General features: G+C 32.0%; 1 long non-coding RNA gene across 2 annotated transcripts; it reads right to left on the reverse strand.

Moving 5' to 3' along the window:
- Positions 1–584: 584 nt before the first annotated feature.
- LOC148566386 (uncharacterized) lies at positions 585–3,308 on the reverse strand. 2 transcript variants are annotated; one of them, XR_015883276.1, is made up of 4 exons: positions 3,034–3,308; positions 1,815–1,938; positions 1,551–1,603; positions 585–1,036 (listed from the first exon to the last, which is right to left on the reverse strand). It is a non-coding gene; the product is annotated as an uncharacterized LOC148566386 (long non-coding RNA). The 2 variants fall into 2 exon arrangements; XR_015883275.1 differs by lacking the exon at positions 585–1,036 and having other exon boundaries at positions 1,470–1,603.
- Between the last annotated feature and the right edge of the window lie 9,792 nt (positions 3,309–13,100).

Consider the following 13,100-nt stretch of genomic DNA (forward strand, 5'->3'; position numbering starts at 1 on the left):
TCCTCCGATTTATGTACTCCTATAATTTTTAAAAACATTAAAAATTACCATAATAAAAAATAACACCCATTCTATTTTTATATCCAAATTTTTTAACCGAAGAATATTGCTCCAAAGCATCTTTGGTGGCGAATTTTTGGTTTCACAGCTGACATAAACAAATCGCCCTTCAGGTTCATGATCAGACATCATTCAGAAAATCAGAGAGAATGAGAATGTATATTTAAAATGGAATTTAAAATTGACACTCAGCAAAAGAATTAAATAATTATAATTCTCGTAAATAGTAATCGTAATGTAGCAAAATATTGAATTAATTTCTCTTCATGATCAGGTATCACTGAAAAAATAATGTATAGTTTTCATAATAAAAGAATTAAATATAAAATTATACAATTGTGTCATAATAAATATTTTTGAAAAATGCTTCTTAATATATTAAATTATATATCTTAATAAATATAAAAGACTACCTATGTATATTTATATCTTAATAAGTTGTTATGCAAAGTAATATAAGAATGAAACTGATCCGTCTGTTGGTTATAATTTGGCTCAGGTAAAATTATAAATCGAAATCTGGTTAAAATTAAAGATACACGTACTATATCAGGAGTACGTGGAGAGTACATATTTTACTCTCCTAACTGATTTATCCTATAAAATTAAATAACTACGTGCCAACATAATTTTTTCGCAAATTTCTCTAAAGAAGAGCACTAAACAGCAGTTATCATCTACTCGGTAACAGCTCCACAAGAGAGAAGAGCACTAAACAGCAATTATCATCCACTCCTGATACGAAGAAGGTACGTTATTCATTCTGAATATCATCTCTATTACTCACACTCTTACTAACTTGAGCGTTAGAGTCTCTTTGCAGATGCCTAACGCCGCCGTCCTTACAAGAAGACGATGTTCCTTCCTCTCATTTCCAAGGAAAGCAAGTTCAAGTACTAGCAGAACTAGTAGACCTCTTCTCACTCTCAAGAAAAATAAATTCAAGCACTAGCAGAACAAACTATACCTCGAAGACCTATTTTTATGCAGAAACAGAAACAAACCCTTGTTAATCAATTGATGAACTCTTAGGTTTTTATTGTTAAGCTAATTACTGTAAGTGCTAACTAAGAATTTAAAAATAACTAAAAATTAAAGTTATAACTTGAGAAAAACACCTTATAGTAAAAAGTGGTATAATGAATATGAAAAAGACTAAAAATAATATATGAAGTAATAAAAAAATGATGCAAATTTTTGTTAGACAACTGGTGAATTTTTAAATTTTAATTGCTAAATTAACTACTGTAAATTAAATGTTAACCAAAGATTTAGAAAAAATTAAAAGTTAAAATCATAACTTGTGAAAAATATATTACAATAAAAAATAGTACAATAAAAATGAAAAAGACCAAAAATATATAAAATAATAAAAAAATAATACAAATTCTTGTTTTTAATGAAAAACTCTTAAATTTCTATCTCTAAGCTAATTACTTTAAATGCTAATAATATTTATTTTTTAGAATTTTTAATTATTAATAATATACCATAAGAGTCAAAAATAACAGCAGCGGAACCAAACACCAGGAGAACCAAACACCTGCAAATTTAGAAAGCAGGAAAGGGTGAAAGGCTGTCGAACATGTGACACAACGTTGCGTAAAGAAATGCAATATGCTACAATGGAAATTACAAACTTAATAAAAGAACATTCATGGTATTGGTAGTCAATAATACTTTATATTTCTAACCTGCAGAAGGAAGAAACCATAAGCAGTTTGTTATATGAATTAATTCAATTAACATTTTACCTTGTAGATTTCATGAAGTAGTTGGCGGTTGTAATGCCTAATTAGAATCTCCTAAATAGATTCCCAACTGGCCATGTGTGTGCAATACTTAAATCCTTCAAATAAATTTGTGCCCCCTCAACATCTGCAAAAGCCATTAGATCTCGCTGAAATTAATCATAATCTGTTAGAAAATACTATCTAATGTAGAAGAAGATGTGAAGAAGCTTAGTATAATCATAAAATTAATCAAAGATATCCAGAAAAAACGATGTTGATAAGAAAATTAGGAAAATCCATTCTTAGAATTGGTGTACTGTCACACTCAGAATCCCTTAACATTCCTGAGGCACCACTGCACCCTTGGCTGCTAACTATACTGTGTGCACCACACTTGTAAAAATGTACACTCCTTCACTCAGTTGTCCACTTTTATTGTACCTCTCACACTAGTCACCTCCAGGCACATAATAACTCATAAAAATTTGGAAACTTAGGAGACAATTCCTGCGAAAAAGTTGCATATGTAAAATATAATTATTTTTTTTCCCAAAATTTAGGAGCAGGGTTCTTGGTGTAAAATTTCCTTGATTTTGCCATGAGTCTAAACTTTATATTTTCATATGTGAAAATACACAATTTTCACAGATCAAATGTTCACTGATGAGTATAGAAATCCTTAAAATTGAACCCTTAATGATGAGGAGAATATTTTACAAGGAGAAATTAGGACTCGAACTCTGCCTAAATAAAAGGGAGAATAAAAAAATAATAGAGGCCAGGTAAAAAATAGTGAACTCCTAACGCTCTGAAACTCCTAAATGCTTGATGGAGTGCGTAGATTTCATGAGCAGGATTCAGAAGCAAAGAAAGAATTATATTTACGTGATATATCAAAAACTTTAATTTGTATCCAGTTCCATCAACTAATTGGAGAGACACTCTTTACTGTGCATTTTCTCCTGCCCCTTTTGATCCCAACCAACTTTATTTTACGGTTTTTAATTTTATTTTCATACAAAAATATCTTCGTGTGAGTATTTTTTATTTTATGTTGTATTATATATTTTATTGTTTTAGTAAAATATTTCCTTCTTTGCCTAATTGTTTCTAATTTATTTTAGACTTTTTTTCCTTCCATGTATTTCAGTGAAAAATATTTTGGTAGAAATTTTTATAGTATTTCTAAAGGATCAAATAGATTTTCATATCAATGATTAATGTGAAATAAATTTATTACCTGCAGATGTATAATGATGGAGTACTCAAACAATGTGAAGAGATTGGTACTGCTATCCGAAGCATTAGGCCTTAAGCCTAGTTATTGTAAGGAGATAGATTGTGCAGAGGGGCTTTTTATGCTTGCCCATTATTTCCCATCTTGCCCTCAGCCAGAACTCACTTTAGAGTCAAGTGGCCACTGGGATACTAGCTTCCTTTACCTTTATCTTCAAAGACCAAGTTCAGTGGCCTACAAATCTTTCACGAAAACCAGTGGATCCATATCACACTTTTCCCTGGTTCTTTGATCATAATGTGGGTGATATGATGCAGGTAAGCTTATCAATTATTTTAAGAGAATAAACAGCTGAAGGAAGTTTATGGTTTGAAGTAGGGATGTCAATGGGGCAGGGCGGGGGCGGGGGATGCCTCCCTGCTCCCCATCCCCACCCTCAGATTTGCTCCCCATCCCCGCCCCATTCCCCGCCGTGGGGGAATATTGCTCCCCATCCCCATTCCCCACGGGGCCCCATTCCCCGCGGGGATCCCATTCCCCATCTACATAATAGTTCTAACTAATTATTAATTTCCATATGAATAGAGCTGCAAGTATCTATTTTATACAAAAACTGCAAGATTTTATACAAAAAGTCTAAATAATACGATGGTGACTTCTCTCGAAATAACGCAATAGGGGGACGCAACGACGAGTCAAAGGACAAAGCAGTGGACGAGGTAAGAGACATGGCAACAGAGAGGAGAATGGACACGACGGCAGAGTTATAAAAAAGAACGACGCGATAAGGGTGATGGCACTGTGAGGTGTGACGATTCGGTGAGAAGGGTGATGAGGGGGTGGCTGCAGAGAGGTTAGATGGAGTATGGACAGTCTTAGGGATCTCTGAATTGAAGAAGGGTTATGCAAATAAGGATTAGGAGTTTTGGGTTTCTACATATGTGTGTGTGAGAAATGACTAAAAAACATATATGAGAAATAAACTATTAAGGATAATTTAAGGAATTCATAAATTTCGGGGAATAGCGGGGATCCCCGCTCGGGTCCCCACACCTGCTTCGGGGGAATTTTGTCCCCCATCCCCATCCCCGCGGGGAAAATTCCCCACAATCGGATCCCCATTCGGGACAGTCCCCGCAGGGATCCCCGCGTCTCGGGGAATTTTGCCATCCCTAGTTTGAAGGATGCTCACGTAATTTGCTACGAGTACAGAGAATTTATGCTTTGAAAGATTCACACGTAATTTGCTACTTTCTATAAGGTTTTGATAGAGTTTTACAAGATAACGCTTAAAATTTTTTGGGTATAACAATTTACATAGATTACATTTAGGATTGAGATGTATTCAGATTGAAAATGTTACAATTATGTAAATTTGAGTTACAATTTATTTAAATATGTCATTTGCTCCATATTTTATCCTGTGCTGAAATTGTTAATTAACTTTAGGTTAAATTGTACCGTTAGTCCCTATACTTTCAGTGAAATTACAAATTGGTCCCTATAGTTTAAAAGTTTGTAATTGGGTCTCTGAAAAAAATTAAAATTTGTAATTGGATCCCTACCATTCAAATACCGTTTGATTTAACAGAATATTCCTCAGCATATTCGCTATTTTAAACATGTGAGTTGCACGTGTTTAGCAGTAAGGACTAATTTACAATTTTAATAAAAGTATAGGGACTAATACTATAATTTAACTATTTAAAAATGACAAAAAAATCCCTAACCCACCCACCCCACCCCGGCCCTCTCATTATCACTTCTCCACTTTCTAAAGCACAGGAAAAAGAGGAAAGAGCGTCATGAATTGGATTATGGAGGAGATGGCTGCCGTTGTTGTTGTTGTTGTTACTGATAGTTTCAGTGGCTAAGAGAAGGGGGTTGAATCTTAGCCTCTTTTTTGTTTGATTACACTTGCTGATCTTTTGAGGAGACTTTTTTATTTTTGTCTCGTCCCTGGCCACGAGACTTTTATTTTTGTCTCGTCACTTGGCATGAGACATTTTTTCAGTTTTAGCTCCTGTGCAGTAGAAACAGAAATGGAGTAGAAGAGAGAGAAAATTACACCCAGATATATCCTGGTTCAGCTGCTAAATATAGTGCAGCCTACATCCAGTCTCCATCACAACAATGATAGAATTTTCACTATAATTTTCTTGATTACAGATTGTAAAGTGCTAACCCAACTTACAAGGGGATTCCCATAGAATCATGAAACACAACACAGATGTACAAAGGAACTCTAAGGACATCTATGGCTTTTTCTTTTAATTTTGTACTCTCTGCCTTTTTTCGCTCTATGGCTTTTACATACAAACCTCACGGTTTGTCTTTTTCCATGAGACTTAAGACATGACAAAATTAAACAGAAAAATACTAAACAAAATACATTGAAGGAGAAGAAAATCTATAAGCTTAGGTAGCTATGAGACTTCTGTGCCTTGCACTCTCAAACTTTCTCCTTGAATCAAACCGTGACTGTTCACCTTTTTTATAGAAGGGGGAAGCCTCCACAGTTGAAACACAAAACCAAGCTTAACTTCTTTTCCTTCACACATAACCGGTTCAGCCAGAGAGAGAGAAGAGGTAACCCATGCAAAATCCAACATGTAAATACCTCTAGTTCTTCCTTGGTCATCATCCTTCATCAATCCGAGCGCTCCATCCTTGACTTGTTCTTCAAGATGAAATTATGGCCCTTGATGCTTCATGATGATGATGATGGCTTCATCTGCTCCAATCTCTGCCTCTTCCATCACGTAGCCACCCTAGCTACCTTCTGTGGTGGTTGAGCAGAATCAGAGACAAGCCATCCTCCAAGGATCTTCACCTTGTTGGCCGAGATCTTTTCTTCATTTTTTGGTATGAAGAGCTCGAGATTACCTCACCAAATCTTACCATTTTTGGTGAAAATCTCAGCCACATCATATTTTATGTTTTTTTTCTTGCCATCATTGTGATGGTCTTGTGACTTGTCTTTCCTTCTTTTCGGTGACTCAAAGTTGCTTCCATGGTTTGCTGTGTATTGTCCGAAAAGAAGAGAGATGAGAGAATAGAAAATGTAGAAAGAGAAGCAATCAAGTGTTTTTGAACAATTAAACTAAAATGAATTAATTTACTTCCCTTTCTTTGCTATTGATAGCGTGCAGCACTATGGCAATCAATCAACTCAATTACAAATTTTTCTCTCATATTTTTCATACAATAAATGACACTTTAATAAAATTTGGAATCCATCACATGGTAAAATGCTTGGATCCGTTGGAAGTAATTTTTTTGCTTTCTTCTTCACTTGATTTCGGATCAACCATGAGGAACATTCATCAAAATTAAAATTAGGCTTAGTAGCAACAACATTTAATCTAGCTCAATAAAATTTTGATTCATCCAAACTAATTGGGCTTATGGCAATGTTTGAGTTCTGCCCAATTAATCACAAATTGCTTCAGCCACATATTATAGGAAACATACACCAAGGCTGAATGTTAGTTTTGATTTGGGCTTGCAATATTTCTTTTATGTTTCGGCCCAAATAAAACCTGCATTGCAAAAATTAATTTATTCAAAATATATTATTTAATATTTTTGCAATTAATCACATTAATAATGTTTAGTTATCACAAATATTAATTTAGAGTTTTCCAAACTCATCAATTATCATTTCAAGTACTGTTTGGTTTATTATTATTATTATTATTGTTGTTGTTGTTGTTGTTGTTGTTGTTGTTGTTGTTGTTGTTGTTGTTGTTACCTCCAATGATGGAGGAGATGGCGGCTGCAATAGCGGCGGTGAAGTTAGGATCGGTGGTAACATGTAGCTCTAGCACTATAAAAAACATATTCAGATATGTACCAACATTTCTCAAACGCTACCCTTCTCCTCACAAGCATTTCATCGAATACCAAGAATGCATCTTTCATTCGTTGACATCCAAAAACATGAATTATCACATTATTATATACAATTATGGTCATCTAGATAACCTGACTCAGTTAACTCAAAACCCACAAATTTCTTCAAGTATGAACATAGTTCGTTTTCCCAAGCTTGTACAAGAAATAAAAGAAAAATTACATTTACATGTTGAAGTAATCAGAGAGAGTTCAGAAAGATTGGGCAGAGTCAAAGTTTGAGACTTTGTATACTACTACGATAAAAGGAAGCTGAATTTTCATAATGGATGAGTTTTGAATTCATTGTAATTCAACATTTCAAACCATATAATTAGCATCATTGAACAACAGTAGAAATACAAAAATGCAGCCCGACAAATTATTATTTGCTTGAAGAGGAACTGAATTTTCAAAGAGTAAGGAAGGGGAAGAAGAAGGGAACTGCTGTGGTGGTTGATGCTATAGCCATGGCTATCAGTGAAAAAAGGAGGGGAAGAGGGGAAGAGAAAGGATAATGGAAGAAAAGGAAAAAGAAGAAGTGGACATTATGGTAAATGTGTATTTTTTTACAGTAAATGTTATTGAGGATTTAATTACAAATTTTAATTTTTTTTGGGATCCAATTATAAGCTTTTAAACTATAGGGACCAATTTACAATTTTATTAAAAGTGTAGGGATTAACTGTGTAATTTAACCTTAATTTTATTCAATTTTAAAAAGTTAATGATTTAAAATTTTTAAATTATAAAATGTTTAAATTCAATTTAATCAACTCCTTATTAAATTATAGAGCAATGTTACATATCCAAATCTTTTTATGAACCAAATCCAATTAAGTTAAATAATAAGATTTAAAATAATACTAGTTATAAATTATTTTTGTTATATTAGACTAATTTATTTGGACTTGGTTAATAAAAAGATTTGGATGTGTAGTATTATTCTAAATTTATGTTTATATAAATTTTAAATTTAATTTATCTAAAATAAAAAATTGATAAAGTGAGAAATTAATTACGGTTAATTTTGTAACTTCTATAAAATATATATTTAACTATCTTAATTTGAGAGTGATTAATTTTTTACTTTATTACTTTATCAACTTTTTCAATTTGAAAGATATTAATTTTTAAATTTTAAAAGTCAATTCTATAATTTCTATGAGTTGATGTCTAAATCTTACTCGTTTATACCTGACCTAAAACATAAGACAGCCACATAAAGTTAAAAGGTCCAATCTAGAGGATTGGCCTCCACTGCTTGTCCGACCTCCTCAAAGAGGTCGGGATCAACGCAAGCACGCAATTAATACTTATCCAAGTGAGTAACTGCTTTCCTAGATCTCTCAGCACTTCTAGAAGAGAGATCTCAACAACCCTAAGATAAAGGGATGGTTATCCACCATTAGAAGTGGAACTACTCCAACGGTGGTAATTGGTTCGTCTCCTATAAATACACTAACACACTCAGGTAAATCCAAGTTCTAATACTCTAAACCTGCTTAACCCCTTGCTAACTTAAGCATCAGAGTGTCTTGCAGGTACCACCCCCACCTATTCAAACACATATGTACAACTCGGACGGCGGCTCCCAGACATGAACAAGTCAGAGTCTACCATACTTCAATATTTCGGCCTTTCATTCGAGTCCAATCATCCGGTTTCAGGTAAGCTCCGGAACATTGACGTCGTTGTTTGAGACTTAGAGATCAACGCTCAATGCCGGACAACCAGTACGAAGACGGACGCACCGCGTCTGAATCAGATTAAGAATACCAAAATATGGTCAATAACGACCAAGCATTAGCGATACCTCCACCAAGAATAGAGGAGCCACATGGAAAAGGCCCCTCCAGCAATCAAAGGAGAGTCCAATCCGAAGTTCGCCTCCCTGAAGGGGAAGGACAACCCGAGGATCCCGACCTCTTGGGATGGCTACAAGGGCATCAAGGTCGATTTGAACAGTTAGAGCAAGAATTAGAACGATAGCGTGAAGCGGAGAGGAGTCTGAAGAGAGAGATCAAAAGGCGGAGGGAGCTAGAGGATAAGCTCTCAAAGATAGAATCCAATCTCCAAAACAAGGATTCTCGTACGACTCGGGAAGACAGTCTCCTGGGGGGAGAAGACCCATTTACGGAGGATATCATCCGGGCTAAAGTTCCCAGAAACTTTAAAATCCCTTACATGAACCTGTATGATGGAATAACTGACCCGAAGCATCATCTCAGCAACTTCAAGAGTCGGATGTACTTGGCAGACGCCTCGGACGCTACTCGATGTAAGGCCTTTCCGACAACACTAACCAAAGCAGCCATGAAGTGGTTTGATAGCTTGCCCCCTAGATCGATATCTAGTTTCGACGATCTCTTGTGCAAATTCCTTACCAGATTTTCAATCTAAAAAAGATAAGGTCAAGCACGCACCCAGTCTACTCGGGGTGAAACAGGAGGTCGGAGAACCTTTGAGAGAATACATAAAGAGATTTAACAAAGCGTGCTTGGAGATTCAAGACCTGCCCACTGAGGTGATGATAATGGACTCGTCAATGGTCTTCGAGAAGGACTTTTCTCTCAGTCCATATCAAAAAGACATCCGACTTCCTTGAACGATGTACAGGAGCGAGCTAAAAAATACATCAACATGGAAGAAAATGTCAGGTTACGAAAACCGAACTAGCGACTTGGGAACCTTCACCAATCGAAAGAAAAGGAGATGGAGCTCAAAAGGAAAGAAGAAGTCAGACCCAAGAAACATAGAAGGTATCACAACTACGGCCCGTTGAGGGTTTCCCTTGTAAATGTATACAGGAAAATTTGTCACACCAATTTGTTAAATTCATGCTTCATCCATCCCTTTAATTTATTCCCACTATCATCGGTTTTATTATTTCTTTAATATTTTTTAAAATTTTTGGTTTAGTTGTTTACTGATTTGTTGTTAGAATTTTGATAGCACTAGAAAAGATGGGGCTGGATAGTGTAAACATTACATGTAAGGTTTTAAATACTATAAATTAAGTTCTTAATTGAATAAAGAAATTTTATTGAAAACAGAGGAAACATGATGGAAGCAGATCATGAAGATGGAAGTTATCATAGGAACAAGGAATTAAAGCTTCTTGATGAAACAAAAGCAGGTGTGAAAGGTCTTGTTGATGCTGGTTTGACTAAGTTACCAAAGATATTCGTTCATGACGGCCATAAAGTCAACATTTCTTCTTCTTCCTCTGCTACCAATGTTAGTATTCCAGCTAGAAAGCAGTTACCTTAAGGACATAGATTGAGCTAAAGGGATTTTCATGCTTGGACATTATTACCCTCAGTGCCCTGAGCCTGAACTCATTGGGGAGTTAAGTGCTCATACACATGTAGGTTTTGTAACTGTTCTTCTACAAGAACCAGTGGATTGATGTCACTCATATTTCTGGTGCTTTCATCATTAATCTTAGTGATATGATGCAGGTGATTATAATGAATTCATCAACGTTTTTGGTAGTGATTTATATTGTATATCCAATTGTGTATTACTACGTTACTATATACCTTTGTATATAATCTTCTACAAAATTAAACAAACATTTAAGTTCTTCAATTGACCTATTAATATCTTAGCACTGATTACAGTTAATCACAAATGACAAGTTTATGAGCGCCAAGCATGGAGTTTTTGCTCAGAAAGCAGGTCCACGAGTTTTGGTTTCATGCTCTCTGAGACAATATGTTCAGGATGAATGTCCAAGAATGTATGGACTAATAAAAGAGTTGGTGACAGAAGAGAGTCTTCAAATTTATAAGGAGATAAAAATGCCGGACTTGATTAAACTGGCGTATACCACAAAGCTAGATGACGATGTCTCTCCACTAAAACACTTCGGGATATGAAGCATCAAGAATTAAAGATAATCCTGTATGAAAGTATATTAATTTCAAACTTCTTCGAGGAATTCTAAAGTGAGAGATTCAATATTTACTGTTATAGAAACTCTCATGTTTTGTATCTAAATAAAATTCATTTGGTGTATGTTAAAGTAGATTATGTGAGTTATTTATGCAATATCAAATAAGGGGTTGTAGTGTTAAGTGTTGTACCATCATAAGTCCATGAACTGAGATATTAAACCTCTCAAATCATTAAAAAATTTAATTTTAATGCATTGATATATTTTATTTTTGATATACTGACAGTATAAAATATTTTATATAAGCCGAGGTCTTTGGTGGCTATATTATTTTGGTGGCTAAGGTGGCCAAGCTCAATAAACCAATTTGGGATTGATATCTGTTACATTTAAAGAAAGTGGATATAGGCTTTGACCCTTTTAACGATGGTAACTCAAGTATCCGAAGGAAAGTAAAATATTTCAACTTTAAAGTGTAAACTATAGTAATTAGAAAATTTTTATTGTGGCATTAGTTTTGGTGATTAAAAATAGTAAAAGTTTGACCTATAAATAAAATATTAACACATAATAAAAAAATTAAATTTAAAATAAAAATAAATCTCTCTTATAATTTCTTATATATGATTATTTTTATCAAAATTATTTTTTATAATTATTTTTATAATTATAAAAATAATTTTTAAAAAATAACACAAAAATATTTTTTAATTGTATTTATAATTATTATGTTATTTATAAAAAATATTTTTTTATAATTATTTTTACTAAAATAATTTTTTTATAATTATTTTATTATTATTATTATTTTTAATAATTTCTAAAAACAACACCAAAACTATTTTTTAATTATTTTTATTTAAAAAAATAAATTTTTATAATAATTATTATTATTATTACCAAATTGATTTTTTTATAATTTTTTATAATTTTCAGAAACTAACACCAAAATGATATTCTCTCTCATAACTTTTTATGATTATTTTTAAAATAACATTAAAAGAGAGAATATCATTTGGGTGTTAGTTTTTTAAAATTACAAAAAAAAAATAATTATAAAAAATTATTTTAGTAAAAATAATAATAAAAATTTATTTCTTAGAATAAAAATAATAAAATAAAAAATAATTTTGGTATTATTTTTAGAAGTTATTAAAAATAATAATAATTAAAAATAATTGAAAAATAAAAATAATTATAAAAAAATTTATTTTAGTAAAAATAATTATAAAAATAATTATAATAAATTTTTAAAAATAATAATAATAATAAAATAATAATTATAAATATAATTAAAAAAATTATTTCGTTGTTATTTTTTATAATTATAAAAATAATTATAAAAATTATTTTGTTAAAAATAATCATAAGAAATTATAGAAGAGAGAAAAAATTATTTTGGTTTTAGATTTAATTTTCTTGCCATGCCATGTGTTAGTATTTTATTTGTAAATCAAACTTATGCTATCCTTAGTCACCAAAACTAATGCCACCATATAACTTCCGGAAATAGTAGTTATTTTTTATAATTTAGATAAATAAATATGATTCAAGACGATGACGACAACAACAGCAACAATAATATTATTATTATTATTATAGCTAACATATTGACACATGACAATATTACTATTAATAGAAATTTTAAAATAATTTTCTATTAAATACAAAACAAATGCATTAAAAATTTTAAGGGTAAAGTATCATTTTTGTCCCCAACGTTTAGGGTAAATTCTAAAGTTGTCCCTAACGTTTTAATCGTCCTATTTAAATTCCTAACGTTTCAAAACTGACTCAATGTTGTCCTGCCGTTAGGGATCCGTTAATAGAATTGACGGCGGGACAAAATTGAGACGATTTTGAAACGTTAGGGACTTAAATACGACGAAAATGTTGGGGACAAAAATGATACATAGAAATAAATTTTAATTTTATCCTTCAATAATATCAATTTTTTACTATACATAGTATTTAATTATTTTTTAATCACATCTAAATAAATCACACTTAATCATATTACTTTTATTTTAAATAAATTAATTTTTTTTATAATTTTACTCAAAGATTTTTAGTTATCATGAAATATTTGTAGAATAACTAGTATATAAACTTGTAGAAAAGAAAAAAATACTATATATACAATAAAATATAAATTATACCTTTTGTCTCTAATGTATCAAAATTCTTTAAAATTATAAAAAAATAAATTTATTTAAAATAAAAGTAATGTGATTAAGTGTAATTTATTTAGATATAATTAAAAAATAATGGAATA

Source organism: Arachis ipaensis, chromosome B5 (assembly GCF_059453495.1).
Source record: "Arachis ipaensis isolate K30076 ecotype BB chromosome B5, ASM5945349v1, whole genome shotgun sequence".
Taxonomy (NCBI): Eukaryota; Viridiplantae; Streptophyta; class Magnoliopsida; order Fabales; family Fabaceae; genus Arachis; species Arachis ipaensis.